We start from the raw sequence: 11601 nt of genomic DNA, 5'->3' as shown, positions 1-11601 counted from the left end.
GTCAATGTTTAAGGTGAGGCACAGTAATTTGCCCAGAGGGCTCCTCAACATTATGTAATCTATATCTTGAGCTAGTCCTGAAAAGTGTTAAAATGTGGAAAGGATGTTTTCTATCATGTGAAAATCTAGAACACTTTATCTAGTTCATATTTTTCCTCAAGGACTTGAGTTTTTGAAATGCTCAAAAGGCAGTAGAAGCAGGGATTGAATATTTTTAGGTCGGGGTAAATCAGTTCTTAGGAAGGGTCACCAAACCCGAAATGTTAACTCTGATTTTTCTTCGCAGATGCTGCCAGAATTGCTGAGTTTTTCCAGCATCCACAGTTCTTTCGGTTCTTATTTGTAAATCAGTTCTTGATGGGTAACTGGATGAAAGTTTAATGTGAATCGGCAAGAATGTGGAGACAGAACAGGAATGAGGGGCTGAGTGGACTACCGCTGCTAATTTGTGTGTTTGTTTGAACGAGTGTCTCACAGCAATGTGTTTGGACTAAGCATTGCAGTTCTTCCTTCTTTCAGGCAATGGGACATCATGCAACATTACATAATTTATACGAAGGTTGGAAATTGAAGTGGGATCAACAAAAAACAGCTGATCCCAATTGAGCCTTTCACTGCGTACCCATGCTTTCCTCCGCTTTTGTCATTCGGCATTAACGTTTACGATGTCAGAATTGCAAGGATTGTTTGTGTTTGATTTCTTTGATAAAAGAGATGAGACGGCTCATGTTGCTTCCCCACCACTTCCCTACACAGATGCACTTGCTTTACCCATGTGCCTGTCAGTGTAGTTAAGTAACTGACTATTTGGAGTTGTGTGAAAGATACATGTTTAGTAAAGGTAAAGTTAGCAATCGTGCACTCCCAGTGCAGATGTTTGTTAGATAGGAACAGAGGACAAGTATAGTTCCAATGGTGAAGTGTTAGTTTTGCCATGCACCCTTACTTTGTAACGGATTGATGATTGAGAAAATCCTGTGTAGTTAACTAAAACATTGGCATGTTTATGTTAAATTCTTTTTCTGTCACTCTTTGGTTACTTGGTTAAAAATACCAATCTTCTTGGAGACAGCAAGAACTGTAGATGTCGGAAACAACGCAGTGGGGAGCTGGAGGAACACAGCAGGTCAAGCGGCATCAAAGGAGCAAGAAAGTTGACATTTCAGGTCAGGGCCCTTCTTCTGACCGACCCGAAAAGTCAACTTTCCTGCTCCTCTGATGCTGCCTGACCTGCTACATTCCTCCAGCTCCACACTGTGTTGTCTCCAACCATTCTTCTTGTGTGCCATGTACAGCAAAAGCTAGCAAGTGGTTTTAAAATCAATTCTGTAAGTATGTGCACACTCTCCAGTAGAGATATCAAGATTATAAGACCAATTGCAGCACTGCCACTCTCTTGGTTGAGATCAGCAGACAGCAGGGGTTTGGGCAGTTGAAACTACATGTGCATCCCCTGAACTCAGGCAGGTTACATCTGTTAAACTTCTTGAGGTAACTTTCCAATTTTGCTGGGACCCTTGCGGTACAGTGGTACCAGGAGGCCTGGGTTCAAGTCATACCTTGTCCAGAGATGATTAATAACACCTCTGAATAGGTTAATTAGAAAACACCTAGCCTTCCAGTTTTGCCCATTTTGGAATTGGAAGTGCCTTCTGACATAGTGGTAGCATCCAGAAGGTCCAGGGTCAAGTTCAGTCATTGTCTGGCAGGTTAATTAAATGTATCTAAATCAGAAATTCATAATGGAGTATTGTGTATGGCGAATGGTATATTCATTTCACAACTCAACCAATTTTTCATTTGTGCTAGATAAAATGTCAAGAGGCCCACATAACTGGGAAGTTATCTGCTCTTAATTTAATCTTCAAGTATGCACTGTTAGCATGAATTCTTCCATGGTGGGAGTGTAAAGGAAAACTTTCCAATGTTTTTCTTGTTGTTTTGTTCTAATTGAATGCTGTGAGCTGGAATTTTGGAAAAGGTTGTTACCTCATGGATAAAACTAAAATTAGGACATTAATTAGAACCATTAGTTGAAGCAATTTTGAGATGTATGCAAATTGTAGGAAAGTGCATTTAAAATACTGACTTTATTGCTCTTTAGTTTGCACCAATGCAGCTTTCAAAGTTTAATTCTGAAGACCAAAAATATTCCCTGCGTTGAGGGATTTATTCTGAAGCCTTCTTTATGTAGGATTCATTTTAAAAGCTATTAATCCACATAGAATTAACTGAATGTTGTGTAATCCTATTCCACACATCCATTGCTTCTTAGAAATTTTATATTTACTAACCTTGAGCCTTGTTTGCGGCTTCTTAACTTTATACTTGTGATAACGGATTACTCCATGAAAAATAGTTCTTATCCATGTTATTCTTTGAACCTGAATCATGTCACAGTTCACCATGTACCAGTGCAATTTAAAGGAGAACTGTGTGTGGTATACAGAAATAAAATAAACAGTGGAGCAACAAAAGGCCATTCAGCCTACCAGCCAGCTCCTACATACCATGAATTAGTACTGTAGTTTTGGGCTTTTATCTTCAGCCACAGTCTCAGTGCTCTTGTTCTAATTCCCACGTGAATCTATTAACTCTAATGCCTTGTATTTTAGGTAGTGTTCAGTTCACAAGTAACAAGTAAAATTGCTTTCACTGCTTTGGAGTTGGTGTATTTAGACATGTTGTGCTAACATTCCAATTCATATCCACAGTCTGCAGACATGTCCTAGTTCATTCTCTTTTGGTGTTCATCAATTTTGCTACATCAGTGATGTTTGGAAAAAGCAAAACTAGGGCTTGCTGTCAGGACCCACATGGTGAAGCTCTGAAATTGACTGCTGTGAGGGACACGAGATCAGCATGTACACCACAGGCCAAATTTTTCTCATCTCAGCTTGACTCGCTTCCAAGAGGATTCAAGTCTTGTTTGTGACCCCTGTCGATAACAGGACAGCCAAAGGAACTTAATGCCATAGATTTTCATTTAAGTTGTTTGCCCTGGTGTCTTCAGAAATTAAAGAATCTGTCACAAACAGCTCACAAGAAGATGTTTAGCAGAGTTAAAAGACTATTTAAAAAGCCAATTCGTGAATAGGTTTGTTTACATTCCAGTGGAGTAGAAAGGCGATGCACCCCAATGTTGGTATGTTTGGCTACAGATGACAGTTTTGAGGGAATGGGGGGAGGGGTGTTCTTATGGCAAAACATTCTGGAATATATTGAAATAGAGATGACAATTCTTGTATGCATAACTGCAATTTTTGTTCCATGCACAAAGCTGCCTTGTGCTGCTTTTCGCCACTATCTCTATTGTTCCTTAGTGCCAGGTTGACCTGCGGTGTGCCACTGTCTGTTATGAACCATTATTCAGCTTCCCACACTTTTCCTCCGGATGTCGATGAGTGGAGATTTTCATACCCCCATCTGGGCCCTCAGTCTGAGAGGTGAAAGGGCAGTGTCAAACCAACTGATTCCATTCCCATTAAATATTCTTGGTTACAATTAAGTTTTTTTTTAAACTTTGACTGAAGTCTGGCTTCAGCTAATCCTTACTGACATTGATAATATTAAAAAAGGCAGCTGGGTACAGAATGCCAGTGTTTGTGAGGCTTTTGGAGCCAAACAGTCTGTTTGAAATTGGGAGGAAATGAAAAAATAAGGGAAAGAGAGAGAGAGGGAGCTGTTCAAGTCTCCTGACATTCCATCAAACAGACCATGTGGAACCTAGATTATTAAACTCACTGGGAGGAAATAAAGGGGAAGGAAAAAAACCCACATTAACAAGCCTCTCCAAAGGGGATAGAGCCTGTCAGAGTCAGGCTAAATTCTGAGCAAGCTTCTGAGATTGAAGTGTGTCACATGCAGCACAGTTCAACAGCAAATGGGCATTAGATTTTAAGAAAAAACTTGTGCATGGGCCTTTTTTTTTAATGAGATCTGATTTGTTTGAGTAAATCCATTTGAAGGGTGTCAAGTGACAGATAATTCACACTTGGCTATCTTGGTTCTTGTAATTTTTGTTTTGTAAAACTTTCAGGGAAAAGCAATTACTAAAAGAAGCTATTACCAGTTTTTTAATAAAAAAATAACCTGAGGAAAAGGGAAGTTGATCTCGTGTGTTTGTCTCTTCAAACATTTTAGTGGCCTGAGGCTGTTGGAGATCAGAAACATGCATTTAGTTTGTATGTTTCTTGTTTTTAATGTTTGTTCTGAACCTATTGGTATATACAAGATAGTGGGATTTTTAGAGGCTTTGTGAAACAAATGCTGTGTTAAATTTGGTGAGCATTCCTTCTCCATCAATTGTGCTATAAAAGTCAGATAAAGCTGGAAATTAATGCAACTGCAATGTAATATAATACTCTGGTCTTTTTCTTCTCCATACATTCCTGCTGTTGGTATGAGGGTCCTTACTGTGCCTCCTACTACAGTTTATGTTCTCCAGGGACCTGAACTGTTTGCCCCTCTCAGTCTTGCCTTCTTACCAAAATTGTCAGTCATGTGGCGTGAAGTTAAAATTGCCTTACTGTTGTTATGTTGCCCCCACCCCAACCAGGTATTCAACCCTAGTGATATTCTGTAGTTGAAGCTTGCAACTTGTACAAAACCTGGAACGGTTCAGGCATAGAAGGAGGCCATTTAACTCCTTGTGTCCTATCTAGCTGAAAATGAGCTGTCCAGACTTGTCTTGTTTCTTAATACATGATACACACATACACATGTGCACGCACACAGACACATGCAAACAGTCGGCAATCCTTCTACCAATTAGTTTAAATTTAGGCCCACTGGCTACAGCCTGTAGCCAGTGAACAGTAACAAGTAAGTCCTCCTATCCTCGCTATCTAGACTGGCCCTTTTATAATTTCCTTTGATTAAATTCCCCTCGTTCTCCTCTGCTCGAAAGAAAACAACCCCAGCTTATTCAGTCTTAAACATTAACAAAAATTTTCCATTTCTGGTAACATTGCACTATAGGATAGAGAAGAGATTTACAGCAATTAAATTCTCCTCATATGTAGTCTAACTAGTGTTGTACACAATATTGCATAACTTCCCTACTCTTCATGTTCCAGATCTGGGCAATAAAAGCAAATATCCCTTAAGTTCTATCCTATATTTGGCCTATTCTTGGCCACCTGATCTACCTATTCTGCGACGTTAAGGGATTTGTTGCTCCAACCTTCTCCAAATCCAACCATTTTCTTGTGTTCCCTTGTTTTTCCTCCCAGATGCATTACCTTTAACCTCTAAATTGAATTTTATTTGCCACTTTTTGGCCCACCTGACTAGACTTGGTGTCTTCCTGTAGTCTGTAGTTTTTTTTATTTTTAGGATAAACGCCATAATAGCAATGGACCCAGTACTGAGTACTGAACCCTGTGGAACCCCTCTAGAAACAGCCCTCCAGTCACAAAAGCACACAGCAACTAATAATCCTTTGCTGCTTGAAAGTGAGTTTATCTTGGATCCAACCCATCACTTCCCCGATCGCATGAATTTTACATTTTCAGACCATTTTGTTATGCTGGATCTTGTCAGAAACTTTGCTAAAATCTATGTTGATTACGTCAAAACTGGTATCCTCATCAACCCTGCTTGTTTCTTCCTCAAAAACCTCAACGATATCAGTCAAACATGCCCTTCCCATAACAAATCTATCTTGTCCTTTAATTAATCCATGCATTTATAACATTTTTTGCAATTTGTCAAATTTTTATCCACTAATTTGTGAACTACTAATGTTTGGCTTTAATTACTTCAGTTTTAAAGGATACATTGTCATCACCACATCTTCAGCCATTGAGAATTGAAAAGTGATGGTCAGAGCATCTGCCTTTTCCTTTTTTTTGTTTCATAATTTCTAATGGATAGGTCCTTGTAGCTATATTTATTTTTCTGTGAATATATTGTCATTTCCCACACCAAGTACAACGATTGCTGGCATAAGATGGTTCAGCTTGCCTTTGCTTCAGTTATGCTGCACGTATCAATACATTATTTGCTGTGAACTGACATCCCTGGGTGAATGTGTACACGCTGAGGCCAGATGTCTTGCTGAATGTTTAAGTGCATTTGTGGCTAAATAAACACAGCTACTGCAGAATAGATCCTGCTGGGATTTCTATGCAATGGAGTTGAAGGGAATTGTATGCTGGAATTTTGTTTCACGTTTATATGGAGTCCTTTCACTTGGATACAGTTCCATACTATTGTTAGTTTTTCAGTGTTTCAGAATTTATCTGGTGTTCCTGGCAGGGCAGATTTACAGATCAGAAGCCAATATTGCGGGTGGGTAGCAACTATGCTAAGATTTCAGCAGTGATCATTCCCAATGGATTGGAGGTGAGGGGACGGGGTAAAAGTAGACAAAGCCTTCAGTTAGAAAAATCATATTGTTATTCTGTTTATTATTATTTCAGCCCAAAATCTCAGTCTGACAGCATGCCAGAATAAATAACTGCTTCGTGGCAAGTAGTAGCAACTTGATGGTTCTTGCCTTTTGGAGTAAATTGCATTTTTCTATTATTGAGCTGTCTTTGAAGACCACAGTGGGCTTAGTAACACCACCTGGTTAAAAAAAAATAGAAGCTAGGCTAAACCAAAGGATGCCAAACAGGGGACATTGAAACAAAAGGTTGGCGTGATTGGAGGGTGATATATCAAGGCCTGGATGAGGAGAAGGGTTTTGAGCTTTTTTAAAAATAGGATACAGATGGCTGCCCCTTTGAACCTGGAGAAACTGACTGGCATCTTTGATTAGCTGCCCAGGAGTAAGTCCCCAGGGCTGGGCAAGCTGCCCATTGAGTTCCCCAGGTGTTCTGGGATGTCCAGGGAGGCAACTACTGCAGGTTCTGGGGGAATGCATCGTGAGCAGAGAGATGCCCCTTTCTTGGTGCAGGGCTGTCATTGCTTTCTTGCGCATGAGAGGAGATCTCCATCTGATAAAGAGCTGGTTCAGTCTCCATCCTCACTGTAGACTGTAAATCCTTGCCAGGGCAAGTTCTTTACACCTCGGCACAGTGCTGGACTGCATGATCCACCCAGACCAGTGCTACACCGTCCTGGATTGGAGCATTCATGATAACATCCACCTGGTTTGGGACGTGATCCATCTTTCTCAGAGGGCTGCTATGTCTCATGCCCTTCTAATCCTTGATCAAGGAAAAAGCGTTCAGCAGGGTGGATCGCAATTGTCTGCATGGCATTTTGTATGTTTTTAAGTTCAGGAGGCATTTTGTCACCCAGATCCAACCTCCCTACACTGTCGCAGAGTGTCTAGTGAAGGTTAGTGGGTCCCTGATGGTGCCACTGCATTTCAGGAGGGAGTGCATCAAGGCTGTCCCCATCTAGCCAGTTGTATGCTCTCTGCGTGGAGACATTCCTGTGCCTCGCGTGGAAGCAACTGTCGGGTCTGGCTCGGTGCGGAGCGAGGCAAGGTATGGTCCTTTTGCCTCATGTCAGTGGCACGTTTCTTACTCCAGTTTCCAGCTGACAGGGAAGCTCAGTTGCTTCAATGGAGTACCACTCACGTCTAAGAGAGATGCCATGGATTCCTGGTCAGTAAATTGACAAGAATTGGAATCCAAGGTGACTGCTTTTTTTACTCTTTATTCATTCATGGGATGAGGGCATCGCTGGCTAGGCAGCATTTATTGCCCATCCCTGATTGCCCAGATGGTGGTTAAGAGTCTGGACTCACATGTAGGCCAGACCAGGTAAGGATGGCAGTTTCCTTCCCTGAAGGGCATTAGTGAACCAGATGGGTTTTTTCGGCAATCGACAATGGATTCATGGTCATCGTTAGATTCTTAATTCCAGATACTTATTGAATTCAAATTCCACCATCTGCCATGGCTGGATTCGAACCCAGGTCCCCAGAACATTATCTGGGTCTCTGAATTAACAGTCCAGCGACAATACCACTCGGCCATCGCCTCCCCCTAGGTTTAGGGCACTGGTCACAACTGGTCTGAGTATTATCTTTCAGGGGGCGAGTGTTGGTCATAAACCAGCTGGTTGCTGCCATGCTGTGGTAGTGGCTGGTCACTTTGTTCCTTCCTCTGGGATTTGTCACAAACGCATTGAGTTTTTCTGGGGCAAAAGACAACGCTGCATCACTGCTGAGGTTCTGAGACTCCCACTTGAGAGTGCTAAGGCGCTGGTGTGCTTCTGCACCCAAGTTACGACTTCCTGCCTTCAAACCCTGCCCTTTCTGTTGAGCCTCCTCCAAGGTGCCCTGATGCCTTTTTCCCCCTTCAGGTGCACAGCTTCAATTACAATATGTAGTTCCTATTTACGGAGTAGTCCTGCAATTCCAGGAATTGCTTGTTACTTGAACTTGATCAAAGTTTGGGATATGTTCAGCTCATGACTGAGCACTGTCCCTGCAGGAGTGGCGGCTCAGGAGCAGATTCCTCCATCAGCATGGTTTCTGCTGGCTGACAGAAGGAAGAGTTCAGCACCTTAGACTGACCAGATTTGGGGATATGCTGGATGACGCTGATGCAACGTCGGGCAACATCCAGTTTGCAACCTGAGCCATTCAGAGCCTGATGGACAAGTTACTCGACCCTAATGCCTCATGTGAAATCAAGGCATCTCAGGCATGTGGTGGGCCTTAGGACGAAGTCATCCCTGTGTGTCCAGAACTTGATGTTGGCTCAACATGCCAGAGCCTCCTCCGGGATGCAGGACCCCATGGTCTGAGCCATCTCGCAGGGAAAACCTCCCTGTACTTTTGGAATGGCATGGAGGCATTCCTTGTACGGGCTACTGCTGCACACTCTCCACTTCCCCTCCTTAGTCTGCCACTGGGATATGGCTTGGCGTAACATTTTGCCCTCAAACGACAGAGATCCCCATTGGATTGCCTTCTGCAACAGGGTCCTCACCTTTTTAATCAGGGATGGAGAGTGTTACGTGCAGCAGTCCTGTGTAATTATAAGCTAAAGTAAGTTTGCTGGATGCCAGGCCATGTGTAATTTTTGTGACCCTGAGAAAAAAGGTGTTTCATATTCAGTGTTTCAGTTTGCTACCCCTTTTTTAATTTTTTGAATGGGCTGCTTCTTAAATTTTGGTTATACTTCAACCCCAGGCTCTTGATCTATGGACACCTCGTGCCAGGAGGAGCAGACAGGTCAGAGTGTCATCTCTTCGATCTGCTCCTAGGCCTGGCCACAGTGGACTTAACAGGTCCAGGCAGCAGGCCATGGAGGTGGTCATTGTTCCTGACTATCTGCCCTTCTTTTGTTGTTACATCTGCAGTGGGATGTGCCTGTAGAGGAAGTATGCAATGCTCGCCGATCTGGTAGATGCCTTTAGAGACCAGTAGGTGCTGCAGGGTTTGGGATGCATCATTGCATTAGAAAATTTTAATTTAGTTTACTCAGTTTCTGTTTCATTGTATAATATTCCGTTAAACTGCTAATTTGTGTTTATTTTGACAGAGTGCCCCTGTAGAGGCAGTTTGATGTTCTGTTTAAAAGAATATTGGGAGCTTTACTCAGTCCCCATCAAGCACTCCCAGGACAGATACGCCAATGTGGTTAGATACAATGACGAGGGAGCTTTACTTTAAGTTTAAAAAGAGTGCAGAGAGCTGGCCCTGTGCTGTCCCTGTTCTTTGCGTGTTTAATGGGACAGGATTGAGGAAGCTTTGATTCCATTTTAAAATAGTCGAGTGTACTGGGCATTGAATTCAAGTGTGCAGAATCATCATAATGGAGAAAAGTTGCTGCTGATGTTGGGGGCAAGAGTATAGGGTAAGAATTGTGTGTCAGACTTGGCAGGTGCATCTGGGGACATATTGGTATGGTGGGATGATTCCATTAAGGGATTTTTGAAAGTTAGGATAGGATCTTTGAAGTCACATCATCAGAACATGGTTCAGTATCTTAATTTAAAACTGGTGTTATACTGCAGCTGAACTATTCTGTGAGAATGGTTTCATATCTGCATTTAAGCCACGCGTGAAATTGAATTCCCCAAATGTGTAGTTGTATTCCTGTTGCAGCCTGAGTGCCTCTGTTTGTTTCGAGTAACATTACCTGACATTTGAAATAATATCTTTTCCTTCGTAGGTTCACATCAAGTTCCGATTGGTAATTGATGCTGGAATTTAGAACTCTCCTTACTATTAAGGTCAGCAATATAAAGCAGTCAGCTTGACTGATTTGACTTCAGAGCACTGTTGTCTAAAAATTGTGGATTCAATCCCCCTCCAAAAAATGTGTTTAATTTTAGCCACTGTTCTGCATGATACAATAATAGAGATGGCATTTCTCAGAAGAGATGATAAGGTCGTGTTTTTCTGTTCACGTGAATGCTAGCGATCCCATGAGCCATCATCCTTTCAGTGTCCTAACAAGATTTCTTCCTCGCCCATGATCATGAAAACCAATAAATTTGTCAGTCCTATTAATAGCGCCTTTCTGTACTTGCCTATATAACAGTTACAGCACTTCCATTGTAAATAACTCCTTGAGAATCATTTTTAGAGATGTAGCAGTTCCCTCACTGTTGTTGGAAGCAGTCCACCATACTTTTCTCCAACTTTGGCAGATCTATTCAACAATTATTATCAATGTGCTACAATATCTTGCATGTTAAAGCAAGGGCCAGGGATTTATTAATTTACAGTTTTACTATGATGTTTTATTTTGATGCTCTGACATTCCTGAAACCGTAATATTTCATGTCTAGTGAAGTAAATACCACTGTTAAAGGAAAGGACTGCCATTTTTCAATGCCAGTAGGCTGAGAGACCATAAGACATAGAGCAGAAATTAGACCATTGAGCCCATTGAGTCTGCTCCGCCATTCAATCATGGCTGATAAGTTTCTCAACCGCATTCTCCCCGTAACCCTTGATAGTCAAGTGGATCAAGAACCTATCTATCTCCGTCTTAAGTATACTCCATGACCTGGCCTCTGTGACAGCGAATTCCATAGTTTCACCACTCTCTGGTTGAAGAAGTTTCCCCTTATCTCTATTCTAAAAGGTCTTCCCTTTACTCTAAGGCTGTGCCCTCAGGTCCTAGTCTGTCCTATCAATGGAAACATCTTCCTAACATCCTCCCTGTCCAAGCCATTCAGTATTCTAAGTTTCAATTAGATCCCCCCTCATCCTTCTAAACTCCAAGGAGTATAGACCCAGAGTCCTCAAATGTTCCTCATATGTTAAGTTTTTAATTCCTGGGGCTATTCTTGTGAACCTCCTCTGAACCCGCTCCAGGGCCAGCACATCCTTCCTGAGATATGGGGCCTGAAACTGTGCACAGTACTCCAAATGTGGCCTGACCAGAGCCTTTTAGCGCCTCAGAAGTACACCCCTGCTTTTATATTCAAGTCCTCTCAAAATAAATGCCAAAGTTGCATTTGCTTTCCTAACTACTGACTCAACCTGCAAGTTTAACTTGAGAGAATTCTGGAATAGAACTCCCAAGTCTCTTTGCACTTCAGACTTCTGAATTTTCACCTATTTAGAAAATAGTCCGTACCTCTACTCTTCCTATCAAAGTGCTTGACCTCACTGTCCCACGTTGTACTCTGCCACATCTTTGCCCACACTACTAACCTGCCCAAATCCTTCTGCAG

The 11601-nt window shown here is 42.1% G+C and overlaps 1 protein-coding gene across 3 annotated transcripts in view; it reads left to right on the top strand.

Annotated features, from left to right (window-relative positions):
* cdon (cell adhesion associated, oncogene regulated) overlaps positions 1 to 11601 on the top strand; it is a 157001-nt gene that overhangs the window by 68425 nt on the left and 76975 nt on the right. Inside the window, exon 3 of one of the 3 annotated variants that reach the window (XM_048615526.1) lies at positions 10086 to 10146. The exons of the other annotated variants lie outside the window; for them this stretch is intronic. The gene's annotated coding sequence lies outside the window, so the exon portion shown is untranslated. The remainder of the gene's footprint in view (positions 1 to 10085; positions 10147 to 11601) is intronic. 3 annotated transcript variants of the gene reach the window in all.

This window comes from Rhincodon typus, chromosome 32, assembly GCF_021869965.1.
Source record: "Rhincodon typus isolate 14 chromosome 32, sRhiTyp1.1, whole genome shotgun sequence".
In the NCBI taxonomy this organism is placed as follows: domain Eukaryota; kingdom Metazoa; phylum Chordata; class Chondrichthyes; order Orectolobiformes; family Rhincodontidae; genus Rhincodon; species Rhincodon typus.
Note: the sequence above shows the minus strand (reverse complement) of the source record. Positions and strands in the feature narration are given on the sequence as shown.